Source organism: Dreissena polymorpha, chromosome 6, assembly GCF_020536995.1.
Source record: "Dreissena polymorpha isolate Duluth1 chromosome 6, UMN_Dpol_1.0, whole genome shotgun sequence".
Classification (NCBI taxonomy): domain Eukaryota; kingdom Metazoa; phylum Mollusca; class Bivalvia; order Myida; family Dreissenidae; genus Dreissena; species Dreissena polymorpha.
The window spans coordinates 38,714,965-38,729,729 of NC_068360.1; the positions used below are offsets into that span (position 1 = coordinate 38,714,965).

The following is a 14,765-nucleotide window of genomic DNA, read 5'->3' on the forward strand; positions in this document are numbered from 1 at the left end:
ACCCATTTAGTGCCATTATGTCGCATAACAATATAATTGATTTAGTGTTTTTCCTAGGCCCGTTTTGCGTTGTGCAGCGCCACGTCGCATTTTTTGAGCGCAACTCTGCCCTTTTCAAAGGCAAACGCCGCCACTCGCCTTTATTGATAACTTCTTAATTGCCCCTTGACCAAACCCGAGTAGTATCGGAAAATGGCTCCAAGGTAGCGAAAATTCGCGCGGTTGCGAAATAGTCACGCGTGAATAACCCCTTGTCAAGATACCAAGCACACTAATTGGTCCGTAATGTGTACCCCTCCACAATAAAATCGTGGACAGTTAGTAACTTTGCAGACTTAAGATGAAAACCGAGTGTAATCCTTGTGGAAATTGTGCAGTTCACGCATAGAACAGTAATATCAAAACATTTATGTATACGCATAATTTTATTAAAACAGACACACAAACAAGTTGTTTCTTTATAGTTATGGTCTTTTCGATAATTAATTATTGAAACAATTTCTGCACCGTATAATTACTAAACAAAAAGCCAATCGCGAATAAGGTGGATTTATATTACGATTTTACGTTTCTATGCGCAATTATTATATTCATATTTTTAAATATAAACTAGTTATCAAATCAACCAACTGACATAGACAATTAATTGTATTTTATAGCCAAGAGCTAATGTTTATCTCTCAATAAATAAACCCATATGTTCGAAAAGTAAAACCCCACCGGTGTCATTAAGTAATGTTTTTCCTAAAGTAAACCTGCATGTTGCTATTTTAATAAAACGGCGCATTGTAATATGTTACGATAGTTGTCCGCTTGTGCTTCATAACATTTTACCATCGTACGAAATGTATTGATAACAAGAATAATGACGATTTATAAAAATTAATATAAATTGTAAGTTATAAATTGGAAATGTCATTTGTTTCTATGACTTTCTACAATTACTAGTCTTACATGCCATGACAATTAAGTAAACATAATCATTATATAAGTAAATTTAATGTTTAAGTTGTTTTGTTAGCTTTGACGGATTGTGGATCATGGAGCTCTTGTTCAGACACGTGTGGTTATGGCCTTCAAGGAGCGGTATATGAACTGCAGTGGAACGACAGACATGCAGAATTCTGTGTTGGGTCTGATGTTCAAAATGTGATGTGCAAAACATCATGTAATGAAAACAGATGTAAGTATATTCAAACACAGAATGATCTAACAATGTTATGTTCAAATCCATATTTTATTATGGAATTGTTTAATGTTGTCAAGTACTCATTACCGATTATTTAGTTAGCGGTCATTATTTAAAACATGTTACATACTCTGATAATTTTTTGTCGGAAAGTTCCCCAGTAAAACACACCATCTGTTAACTCATATATTTAGTTTTCTAACAGCATATGTTATGTAGCAGGGCTGGTTATTTACGTTGGGCGCCAATTGTAACTTTATGTACTTTTCCTCCAAATGTTTAGTTGGTTAAATGGAAAACACAAAGTCGTGGGTTCTTCTTTACTTATTTCTTTTCAGTTCAGTGTTATATAAATATAAATTAATTCAGGAATACAATCATTCTGATCCGAAGAAGGAATCAATAGACGTCCTGCAAATAAACAATAACACACATATAACACAAAATTATAAATATTGCTGTCTTGCTGTAAAATAATACGATATATATGAAAAGTATTTATAACAGCAAATATAACAACAATATATAGATCAATATATTAACAAATGATGAAACAATCATTTAACTCATTAGTACTATTTACAACATAAGATTAATTACAGAATAAAATATATTTCCATCAAGAATAATGTTGTGGCGACCAGACCGACTGATTGACCTAGACATCCAAATACATATCTCAAAACACAAATACATATGTGAAACACATACATACATATACACAGTTCAACACACATTTACTCACAAATTTATGGAATCTGGCGTCGCAGCGCTTCTTCCGAATCCGTGTCCGCAAGTGATGTTACTCTGCAAGCTGTTAAAAAGTGCACACATATTAAAAAAGGAAAATGTGATTTTAAATAGAAACCATCTTGAACCATAGAAGAATTACAAATCTCATAAATACGTTAATTTGCTGATCTTAAATAAATCTTTATGACAGTTGACAAGCATGTGCAACAGCATTTCAATCAGTAATTACTTATTTACACATTTGTACATATCTATTGTATAATGATACCTAATAATTTAAAGAAGTTTAAAGTTGACAGATGTTCACTAGTCTCTTGACATATTTGTTCTGGCGCGCGAGCTCGTGAAACAATACCGTACATTACACAAAAGACGTAACCACATAAAACAGGTTACATACAACTATACTAAAATTTTGATGTGAAATCCACCCTGACACATACTCCCCCTGTCCGTTAAATGACGTCTCGTCATTTGGTCAAAAAATGAATATAACTACAATCTCAATAAAAAATACAGTTGTATTCAACCATTCAAGAATAACCAAACAGTCATACAAAAATAAAATCGTCTATGTTCGGCCCCCTTTGACAAAAGATCGTGTCCTCACGATACTAAACCTACTGTCATTAGTCTAGGAATGTCCTTTGTCAATGGTCATATATTCACAACACAGCTCATTTAACATTCAACTTAAACAAATCTCAATACCCACATTGACTACTAAAAGATGATAAAATAAAAGGTATATACATTTACATTTATGACATCATACTTACCTTGCCCACTAAATCGGTCTAATTGTACTGCCCAATTAAAGATAAATAATGTTACATACTTACCTGTACCATGAGTTCAATCAATGAACATGTCATGTCTCTTTGCTATTTTCCATGTACAATACTAGTACTTAGTACAACATCTTTTTCATTTAAATAGATATATTATACACAATATAAGGGAAATAAATTCTCAAAAAAATGTCAAATAGATATATTAGTAAAACATAAATAAAACATAAATTTTTTAAATGACTTCATATAATTGCTCACTGCATAACGGCTTTCACTATGCTATTTACAACATCCGAATCAAGTTCATCTAATACACCTGAAGATACCATAACTTCTAATGCATGAACCTTGTAGTTTCTTGGTCTTAAAACCATTTGACTTATCTGATAATCACGATATCTAACTGGTGGCTTTTTAATCCTTGTAGAATTTCGTGGTAAAGGCTTAGGCTGAGCCTGTATTTCACTTTCACTCATCTGTTCAATATCATCTGTACCCAGTCCTGCATGTACATCTACTTGTACTTCACTAGCACTACCTCTATTCCCCAATGATTCTCTATGATTTGCTATAATATCTACTAAAGGCTGAACCTGGTTGTCTGTCTGACTACCTTGACCTTGAAAATTCGTATTGGTACCGCTTTTCAAACTAACTCTAGGTTTTGGTTTAGGATGCGCATCCTGGTGTTTATTTAAACTACCTAGACAAGATTTCTTTGCCTCATACATATGGGCTTTTCTACTATCATGTGTACAAAGTACACAATCATCATCATCATCATCATCATCATCATCATCATCATCATCATCATCATCATCATCATCGTCATCATCATCATCATCTTCATCATCTCTATTTCCTTGATCACATTCTTTAACATGACCATTACTATCACATACCTGATCCGTGACGTCACTATCTACTTTGTTTTCTACTAACATATCTATATCTCCGCCATCTACTTTCTGACTATCCTTTGGAACTGCTTTGACATGTCCATCTACTAGTCCAGAAATATCCTCTACATTAACATATCGTCTTCTGTCATCACCATGTTCTATTGGGTACAAATGATTACGATGTATAGTACGTTCCATTCCAGCCTGTGACCTTATCCTGTACACAGGAATATCCTCCCTTGGATGTTCAATTACTGTGTAAGTGTCCATTTCAAACTTGTCTGCTATTTTGTGCTTATTTTCGTGAAACAGAGTCTTTAATAGAACTTTGTCTCCAACAAACAGTTTAGCTGCTTTAGCTTTCTTGTCATACTCAGATTTTTGCTTATCTCTTGCAGTATCTGCATACTGTTTTGCCACTTCATGTGAGTGCTTTAACCTATTTCTCAACTGATCTAAATACTCCTTAGATGTCTGATTTGTCTTACTGTCGATATCCACAGCTTCAAATAATGAACCAATTGGTAGTTTAGGCGTTCTTCCGAACATCAACTCAAAAGGCGACACTTTAGTGCTTTCATGTTGGGTACAATTGTAAGCGTAAACCAAAGATGGAATATGCGCTTTCCAATTTGGCTTCTTATCAGGATCCAGTGTACCAAGCATGTTAAGTAATGTACGGTTCCACCGTTCTGTGCAACCATTACCCATTGGGTGGTATGGTGTTGTTCTTGATTTCTTTATCCCCATCAAATTACATAATTCCTTTATCAAATCTGATTCAAAGTTAGCCCCTTAATCAGTGTGAAGTGTTGCAGGGATACCATAATTTACAATAAAATTATTATAAAACGCTTCAGCTGTTGTTTTTGCTGTTTGATTGCGCGTTGGAATAGCCAATGCATATTTTGTGAAGTGGTCTGTGATTACCAATATGTTACCATATCCTTTTGAAGGTTCTAATGTGAGATAATCTTTTAAGAATGCAAAACTTCTTTATATCAATAGATGTTTGAGTAGTTGAGTTTGAAATATGTATCAAATATTCAATCAATAAATAGTTGCTAAATTATAAAGGGAAAACAACTTTGAAAAGTGTATTTGCTCGCTTGTTGTACTCAAAATTGCTCATGATCTCGTTACTTTAATGGACGGTACATACATTCAGATTTCAAAATATTTCAAGAACGTTTAACCAACTGCATTTTAATTGAACGTTTAAAATTAAAGGCTTAAGTTAATCAATCGAGTCTAGTTGAACCCCCCCCCCCCCCCAACACACACACCCACAAAAAACAACAACAACAACCTCACACAAGAAAAACAAACAAACAAAAAACAAACAAAACAGCAACAAAAGCAAAAGCGATAGTCTACACTTTGTATGAGCATTCTGCTGTGTTGATCCCTATTTTACCGGCTCAATAGACGGGCTACTGGCTACTGTACTCATTGCATTTACTAAAAACGTGTTCATATGCAACTATAATCTTTGTTTATTACACAAACATTCAATATTAATAATAATAATAATAATTATTATTATTATAATAATAATAATAATAATAATAATAATAATAATAATAATAATTATTATAATAACAAGAGCACCTCATAACGGGTGTCAACGCTTGGCTGCGGGTGCATTTTTGAATAAATAAAAGCTTGTCAGATTATTTTTTTAGAGGTCACAGTGACCTTGACCTTTGACCTAGTGACCCAAAAATGGGTGTGGGGGTGTAGAAGGTGCATCTATATATAAAGTTTTAAAAGTTGTAGGTGGAAGCACTTTGATTTTAGAACAAAATGTAAAAGTTTTAGCACGACGCCGGCGGACGGCGGACGACATGACGAGCTGGCTATGACAATACCTCGGGTTTTCTCCGAAAACAGCCGAACTTATAATAATAATAATGATAATTATAATACATGATAATAATAATAATAATAGTAATAATAATTATATAATATAATATAATTATTACTACTACTACTACAACAACAAATACTACTACTACTACTACTACTACTACTACTACTACTACCACTACTACTACTACTACTACTACTACTACTACTATTACTACTAACAATTATAATGATAATAAATGCAGCACATTGCAATATTCTACTAAACTAGAGTAGCTCATTATTGAAATTCTGCACAGCCATTTTTGAGCCAACTGCGAGAAATGATTATGATAAGGGATGGTATGGAGGGTCAATGGGTCGTGTACCAGAACCAAGTTTCTGACTGAAATACGACATGGAGAGTTGAAAAACATACCATAAACTATCGATTTCCGCGCAGAGATTTGACTGCAACCAGCATAGCTGGATCGAATCCCTGCCTTCATAACCAATCACGTGATGAGAGCATAGCCACGTGAAACACTAATTTTACAATTTTTATATTTCCCTTTTTTGATTTGGGTAATTTATTTTTTGTTATGAACCTTAACTTATACACTATTTTCCAAATATAAAAGAAATACATTGATACTACTTTTGATAATATAATACTTAGGAAAAAATCCAAAAACAATTGTTCATGAGAGCAAGAAACGACAACGCTGCGTGAAGATTTTTAAACTATTTCTTAAAATACCACATACATACGTAGTTTAAATACCACCAACATTAACAGGAGGATCAACATAAAGATAAATTTAAAATAATAATGTGTTTAATACATGTCAGTCCAAACGATAAATATCAGAAAAAGAAAAACCAGTGAGTACTTGAAATGTACACATCTGGTGATTTATTAATAGACATGCAATAATTTTGTAGGAAGTTCCGTATGTAACACGAATAAACATATATCAGATACAACGTTTAGACGAAAAACAAGTTTTTTTTTAAGTTAACGAAAAGAATGTTTTCTGATCGCGGATTCATAACGTTTGCGCTTTTCTTTATTACGATTGTGTCATTACCCATGTCAACAAGTCACACTTCCCTTATCCTTGTAATGAATTGTATCATATATCGGTATGTTATGGTGTTAAGCATAAAGATCAGTACGTTTTATGTAAAAAAAAAATACCAGCATTTTCGTTTCATGCATAAATTTCAGAAAGATGAAAAGTATGGACCGCTTGAATATTACACATGAATTAACACACCAGAAAACGATGTGAACAGGTAGCTATTGTCATAGAGATAACTGTTGAAGGCTGCTGATCTTACCCAGATCTGATCGGATATAGCAGCCTTGGTGTTTTTGTTGTGAAACGCACTATTTTCCTATTACATATATTCTATATAAATAATATATATATATATATATATATATGTATATATATATATTATATATATATATATATATATATATATATATATATATATATATTTATATATATTTTTTTTTTTTTGATTTTTATTTAGCGCCTTATTTATTTTATTTATTCTTATATGGCGATATTAAATATATTAATTATATTTATTTATACAGTCCAACCCTCTTAAGCAGCCAGTCAAGGGAAACGGCCAAATTGGCTGCTTAAGCGGGGTGGCCTCTTAAGAGAGGGTTGGTCATAGGGAGTCTTGAGTTGGAGTTGAGTCTAACGAGTGCAATTTATAACGTTCAATTTTGTATAAACAAAATGGTAAATATGTGTACATATACTAAACAATGTATAGACTTAAAATAATTGTATTTCTTACTTTCTAAAATCAGCTATAAAACAAAATTTTCATTCAAAAAATAATGCGATGAGGGGTGACCGGAAGTAGGGGTTGGACTGTATATATATATATTAATATATATATATACCATATTAACGTATCACTTTAATTAACGATATAGCTGTTAATCATTTATAAATTTGACGGGTTGAGAAACGTTCGACACACATATATCTGCGTGTTGTTCAAGCGGTAAACTGCACCATTGTAAGTCTAACCCGCAAGTTTGAATGACGAGTGCAATAATGCGTGCTATTTGGGGAATATTATACAGGCGGTATAAAAAATGTGTCAACAATATTGTCACACCACCTTGAGCACTTGTGACAGTATTTCGCGTATAATCTTGATAACGTACTCCCTATCGCTCTTTTCACTGATTTCACTATGGGCAGTATTTCTGGATGGGATTTCGAGATTTCAAATGTAACATATGGGTAACCGTCCTTCGACATTATTTCAGACAAATCTTGTGAATGGGGATTATGGTATATTCCTCCCAAATTTAATTTAGTTTTTCAGGTTACATCGACGGTTATTATAGCGTGCATTTTGTGCACACAAATTCAGGCTTTTTTTATGCCAAACACCAAAAAACGAGAATAAAACACATACGAAAAACACACAACTAAAATCAATTTTGTTACAAGTTGTAACTTTATAAAATATATACAAGTATTTCATGCAGATAAAATGTTCGATGCGCATAAAATTTGCAATTTTCTGATCGTTCCGAAATATTGAGGTTAAAGGCACCGTCAATCCAGTACGAGAGTCTATTTTAGATTAGGTGATTCGGATTAAAAAGTGTCGAACATATAGCTTTCTCACATAATTATTGTAAATAACTTAATGAAAATAGATGTATGCAATATATGCGATGTGTCATTTGGAGAAATTTATATCCGCCATATCGTGAAAGTAAAGCAACATTTCAGAATGAACGTGCTTGTCATACGAATTTCGCGTATCGGGAGCGAAACGAAGATGAGACGCTGAACACGCAGCATGATAGTTTCGTGGACTTTTATACATGTCAACTAATATCAGCAGTTATATGTTCAGTCGCATTTAATTTGATTAATAATTAATGTAGACACATTGATCAACATACATTCCTGAATAAAGGAAAATCAGCGAAACAATAACTAAAACACTAACCTACCGATCGAACCTTTTATGAAGTTGGTCGGGTTATTCCAAACGAACATTATTTAAAGTAACCTAACTTTTGCGCTAGTCTTCTCGTACCCATTTAGTGCCATTATGTCGCATAACAATATAATTGATTTAGTGTTTTTCCTAGGCCCGTTTTGCGTTGTGCAGCGCCACGTCGCATTTTTTGAGCGCAACTCTGCCCTTTTCAAAGGCAAACGCCGCCACTCGCCTTTATTGATAACTTCTTAATTGCCCCTTGACCAAACCCGAGTAGTATCGGAAAATGGCTCCAAGGTAGCGAAAATTCGCGCGGGTTGCGAAATAGTCACGCGTGAATAACCCCTTGTCAAGATACCAAGCACACTAATTGGTCCGTAATGTGTACCCCTCCACAATAAAATCGTGGACAGTTAGTAACTTTGCAGACTTAAGATGAAAACCGATCGTAATCCTTGTGGAAATTGTGCAGTTCACGCATAGAACAGTAATATCAAAACATTTATGTATACGCATAATTTTATTAAAACAGACACACAAACAAGTTGTTTCTTTATAGTTATGGTCTTTTCGATAATTAATTATTGAAACAATTTCTGCACCGTATAATTACTAAACAAAAAGCCAATCGCGAATAAGGTGGATTTATATTACGATTTTACGTTTCTATGCGCAATTATTATATTCATATTTTTAAATATAAACTAGTTATCAAATCAACCAACTGACATAGACAATTAATTGTATTTTATAGCCAAGAGCTAATGTTTATCTCTCAATAAATAAACCCATATGTTCGAAAAGTAAAACCCCACCGGTGTCATTAAGTAATGTTTTTCCTAAAGTAAACCTGCATGTTGCTATTTTAATAAAACGGCGCATTGTAATATGTTACGATAGTTGTCCGCTTGTGCTTCATAACATTTTACCATCGTACGAAATGTATTGATAACAAGAATAATGACGATTTATAAAAATTAATATAAATTGTAAGTTATAAATTGGAAATGTCATTTGTTTCTATGACTTTCTACAATTACTAGTCTTACATGCCATGACAATTAAGTAAACATAATCATTATATAAGTAAATTTAATGTTTAAGTTGTTTTGTTAGCTTTGACGGATTGTGGATCATGGAGCTCTTGTTCAGACACGTGTGGTTATGGCCTTCAAGGAGCGGTATATGAACTGCAGTGGAACGACAGACATGCAGAATTCTGTGTTGGGTCTGATGTTCAAAATGTGATGTGCAAAACATCATGTAATGAAAACAGATGTAAGTATATTCAAACACAGAATGATCTAACAATGTTATGTTCAAATCCATATTTTATTATGGAATTGTTTAATGTTGTCAAGTACTCATTACCGATTATTTAGTTAGCGGTCATTATTTAAAACATGTTACATACTCTGATAATTTTTTGTCGGAAAGTTCCCCAGTAAAACACACCATCTGTTAACTCATATATTTAGTTTTCTAACAGCATATGTTATGTAGCAGGGCTGGTTATTTACGTTGGGCGCCAATTGTAACTTTATGTACTTTTCCTCCAAATGTTTAGTTGGTTAAATGGAAAACACAAAGTCGTGGGTTCTTCTTTACTTATTTCTTTTCAGTTCAGTGTTATATAAATATAAATTAATTCAGGAATACAATCATTCTGATCCGAAGAAGGAATCAATAGACGTCCTGCAAATAAACAATAACACACATATAACACAAAATTATAAATATTGCTGTCTTGCTGTAAAATAATACGATATATATGAAAAGTATTTATAACAGCAAATATAACAACAATATATAGATCAATATATTAACAAATGATGAAACAATCATTTAACTCATTAGTACTATTTACAACATAAGATTAATTACAGAATAAAATATATTTCCATCAAGAATAATGTTGTGGCGACCAGACCGACTGATTGACCTAGACATCCAAATACATATCTCAAAACACAAATACATATGTGAAACACATACATACATATACACAGTTCAACACACATTTACTCACAAATTTATGGAATCTGGCGTCGCAGCGCTTCTTCCGAATCCGTGTCCGCAAGTGATGTTACTCTGCAAGCTGTTAAAAAGTGCACACATATTAAAAAAGAAAAATGTGATTTTAAATAGAAACCATCTTGAACCATAGAAGAATTACAAATCTCATAAATACGTTAATTTGCTGATCTTAAATAAATCTTTATGACAGTTGACAAGCATGTGCAACAGCATTTCAATCAGTAATTACTTATTTACACATTTGTACATATCTATTGTATAATGATACCTAATAATTTAAAGAAGTTTAAAGTTGACAGATGTTCACTAGTCTCTTGACATATTTGTTCTGGCGCGCGAGCTCGTGAAACAATACCGTACATTACACAAAAGATGTAACCACATAAAACAGGTTACATACAACTATACTAAACTTTTGATGTGAAATCCACCCTGACACATACTCCCCCTGTCCGTTAAATGACGTCTCGTCATTTGGTCAAAAAATGAATATAACTACAATCTCAATAAAAAATACAGTTGTATTCAACCATTCAAGAATAACCAAACAGTCATACAAAAATAAAATCGTCTATGTTCGGCCCCCTTTGACAAAAGATCGTGTCCTCACGATACTAAACCTACTGTCATTAGTCTAGGAATGTCCTTTGTCAATGGTCATATATTCACAACACAGCTCATTTAACATTCAACTTAAACAAATCTCAATACCCACATTGACTACTAAAAGATGATAAAATAAAAGGTATATACATTTACATTTATGACATCATACTTACCTTGCCCACTAAATCGGTCTAATTGTACTGCCCAATTAAAGATAAATAATGTTACATACTTACCTGTACCATGAGTTCAATCAATGAACATGTCATGTCTCTTTGCTATTTTCCATGTACAATACTAGTACTTAGTACAACATCTATTTCATTTAAATAGATATATTATACACAATATAAGGGAAATAAATTCTCAAAAAAATGTCAAATAGATATATTAGTAAATCATAAATAAAACATAAATTTTTTAAATGACTTCATATAATTGCTCACTGCATAACGGCTTTCACTATGCTATTTACAACATCCGAATCAAGTTCATCTAATACACCTGAAGATACCATAACTTCTAATGCATGAACCTTGTAGTTTCTTGGTCTTAAAACCATTTGACTTATCTGATAATCACGATATCTAACTGGTGGCTTTTTAATCCTTGTAGAATTTCGTGGTAAAGGCTTAGGCTGAGCCTGTATTTCACTTTCACTCATCTGTTCAATATCATCTGTACCCAGTCCTGCATGTACATCTACTTGTACTTCACTAGCACTACCTCTATTCCCCAATGATTCTCTATGATTTGCTATAATATCTACTAAAGGCTGAACCTGGTTGTCTGTCTGACTACCTTGACCTTGAAAATTCGTATTGGTACCGCTTTTCAAACTAACTCTAGGTTTTGGTTTAGGATGCGCATCCTGGTGTTTATTTAAACTACCTAGACAAGATTTCTTTGCCTCATACATATGGGCTTTTCTACTATCATGTGTACAAAGTACACAATCATCATCATCATCATCATCATCATCATCATCATCATCATCATCATCATCATCATCGTCATCATCATCATCATCTTCATCATCTCTATTTCCTTGATCACATTCTTTAACATGACCATTACTATCACATACCTGATCCGTGACGTCACTATCTACTTTGTTTTCTACTAACATATCTATATCTCCGCCATCTACTTTCTGACTATCCTTTGGAACTGCTTTGACATGTCCATCTACTAGTCCAGAAATATCCTCTACATTAACATATCGTCTTCTGTCATCACCATGTTCTATTGGGTACAAATGATTACGATGTATAGTACGTTCCATTCCAGCCTGTGACCTTATCCTGTACACAGGAATATCCTCCCTTGGATGTTCAATTACTGTGTAAGTGTCCATTTCAAACTTGTCTGCTATTTTGTGCTTATTTTCGTGAAACAGAGTCTTTAATAGAACTTTGTCTCCAACAAACAGTTTAGCTGCTTTAGCTTTCTTGTCATACTCAGATTTTTGCTTATCTCTTGCAGTATCTGCATACTGTTTTGCCACTTCATGTGAGTGCTTTAACCTATTTCTCAACTGATCTAAATACTCCTTAGATGTCTGATTTGTCTTACTGTCGATATCCACAGCTTCAAATAATGAACCAATTGGTAGTTTAGGCGTTCTTCCGAACATCAACTCAAAAGGCGACACTTTAGTGCTTTCATGTTGGGTACAATTGTAAGCGTAAACCAAAGATGGAATATGCGCTTTCCAATTTGGCTTCTTATCAGGATCCAGTGTACCAAGCATGTTAAGTAATGTACGGTTCCACCGTTCTGTGCAACCATTACCCATTGGGTGGTATGGTGTTGTTCTTGATTTCTTTATCCCCATCAAATTACATAATTCCTTTATCAAATCTGATTCAAAGTTAGCCCCTTAATCAGTGTGAAGTGTTGCAGGGATACCATAATTTACAATAAAATTATTATAAAACGCTTCAGCTGTTGTTTTTGCTGTTTGATTGCGCGTTGGAATAGCCAATGCATATTTTGTGAAGTGGTCTGTGATTACCAATATGTTACCATATCCTTTTGAAGGTTCTAATGTGAGATAATCCATAGACACTAATTCCATTGGATATGTTGTCACAATGTTTACAAGTCCACTTCTGATGTTTGTGGATGTTTTTCTTCTGAGGCATCTGTCACACTTTGAGACCCAAGCTTCCACATCTGAGGTCATGTTTGGCCAGTAATACCTCTCTTTTAATAAAGATAATATCCTGTCTCTCCCTGGATGACCAATCTGATCATGTAATCCTAGTAACACATCTATTCTAAATATAGATGGTAAAACCAACTGTCTCAATGTTTTGTCGTTATCTTTAATTTCCCTATACAGTATTCCTCTTATCATTTTGAAATTATTAAATTGTTTTCTCATACATTTGTCCTCTTTTGTGTTATATTGATGAATGTTTGGCAAAACCTGATCAATAACTGCTCTTCTCCACCTTTCAATTAACCAATCATTTCTCTGAGCAGTTCTTATCTGCCTCATTTCAACTTGTGCCATGGGATGGCCAGGCATATCAGTAGCCTCCACTATGTTTACATTACATGTGATTGTCTCAATGTATGGTGGTTTGTCAGTAGAACCACAAATGGCTTTAACTGTGAGATCATCAATTTTAATAACTTCTTCTGAGTTTCTATCTTTGATACGTTCATATGGGTATCTACTCATTCCATCATCATCTGCATTTCTCAATCCTGGTCTATATTCGATTTCAAAATTAAATTTTCCCAATGCTGATGCCCATCTTTGACCGGTAGCGTCCAATTTTGCAGAAGTTAGAACATAAGAAAGTGGGTTGTTGTCGGTATAAACTAGGAAATGTTGTATTGCTAAATAATCTTTAAACTTTTCTGTAACTGACCATTTGAGTGCTAGAAATTCCAACTTAAAGGCTGAGTAATTCTTTTCTGATCTGGTCAATGACCTGCTTGCAAAGGCAATAACTTTACCATCTTGGTACAACACAGCTCCAAGTCCTGTTCCACTAGCATCAGTGTGCAACTCAAATTTCTTAGAAAAGTCAGGATAAGCTAAAATTGGTGGTGAACTTAATACTGTTTTCAAGTTATCAAAAATATTTTGTTCAGTTTCAGTCCATGTCCATGTTTTCTGCATTTTCTTTGAGCCTTTCTTAATTGATGAAGGAGGTAATAAGTCACTTAATGGTTTGGTTATCTTTGAAAAGTCTTTTATAAATCTTCGATAGTAACCGGCAAATGCAATAAAAGATCTCAACTCATATGCGTCCCGAGGAGTAGGCCAGTTCTTTATCTTCTCTATCTTTGCAGGGTCTGTCTCAATTCCTTTACTGCTGACTACATGACCAAGAAAATGTACTTTAGTTTGAAAGAAATGACACTTGTCTGCTGCTAATTTCAAATTACATTCTGCTAGTCTGGTCAAAACTTGGTCAAGACGTTGAATATGTTGCTCATAAGAATCTGAAAATATTATCAAATCATCCAAATAAATTATACAGTTTTTCATGTTTAAATCTCCAAGACATTCCTCCATAAGCCTCTGATACGTAGCTGGACTATTTGAAAGACCAAAAGGCATCTTGTTAAACTCATAGAAACCTAATGGTCCTACTGTGAAAGCTGTCCGCTCTTTAT

The 14,765-nt window shown here is 33.5% G+C and overlaps 1 protein-coding gene across 2 annotated transcripts in view; it reads left to right on the forward strand.

The window, feature by feature from the left end:
* Nucleotides 1-9,677, forward strand: part of LOC127834392 (coadhesin-like) — a 73,600-nt gene extending 63,923 nt beyond the window's left edge. The window contains exon 6 of one of the 2 annotated variants that reach the window (XR_008027914.1): nucleotides 9,600-9,677. The gene's annotated coding sequence lies outside the window, so the exon portion shown is untranslated. Of the gene's footprint in view, nucleotides 1-1,021; nucleotides 1,100-9,599 lie in introns of those variants that run through there. The other variant, XR_008027913.1, reaches the window with a different exon arrangement.
* Nucleotides 9,678-14,765: the final 5,088 nt, after the last annotated feature.